This window comes from Cervus elaphus, chromosome 23 (assembly GCF_910594005.1).
Source record: "Cervus elaphus chromosome 23, mCerEla1.1, whole genome shotgun sequence".
NCBI classification, from domain to species: domain Eukaryota; kingdom Metazoa; phylum Chordata; class Mammalia; order Artiodactyla; family Cervidae; genus Cervus; species Cervus elaphus.
The window spans coordinates 60,552,258-60,553,093 of record NC_057837.1 but is presented as its reverse complement, the minus strand read 5'-3'; positions in this window follow the sequence as shown (position 1 = coordinate 60,553,093).

Genomic DNA, 836 nt, shown 5'->3' with positions numbered 1-836 from the left:
CATAAGGCTTCCCTGGTGGCTCAGAGGGTAAAGCGACTGCCTGCAATGTGGGACACCCGTGTTTGATCCCTGGGTCGGGAAGATCCCCTGGAGAAGGAAATGACAACCTGCTCCAGTACTCTTGCCTGAAAAATCCCATGGATGGAGAAGCCTGATAGGCTACAGTCCATGGGGTCATAAAGAATCAGACATGACTGAGCAACTTCACTTTCACTTTTCACACCTAGTCTATTAGCAAATCATTCCTTTTGTGTCTCCACCTCCAAAACATATTGCTTACATGTGAAATCTAAAAAAAACTACAAATGAACTTATTTATGAAACAGAAATAGACTTAGAGAATGAACTTATGATTACCGGAGGGAATGAGTAGATTGGGAGTTTGGAATTGATATGTACACACTGCTATATAGCACAGGGAATGTTGTTCAATACTCTAATAACCTAAGCGGGAAATGAATTTGAAAAATAATAGATATAGGTACATGTATAATGGAATCAGTTGGCTGTAAACATGAAACTAACACAATATTGTTAATAAACAATGCTCCAACATAAAATAAAAATTAAAAAATGAAGTAAAGTAGATATCACAGTTACATACTTTTTTTTTTTCCTACCGTGAACATCCTGATCAGGCCACCTCAGATGCCTCCTAAATCATCTTTCTTTTTCCATGTTTCCCAGCTTTAATTTAGTCATCACAATAGCTACACAAAATCTCTTTCCTACTGGAGCAGAAATTGTTAGAGTTCACCAAATATTCATGCGCTCCTCTGCATTCCTCAGCTTCTCACGGGACAATTTGACTGGACGGTGGCCAATAGGATTCTTAT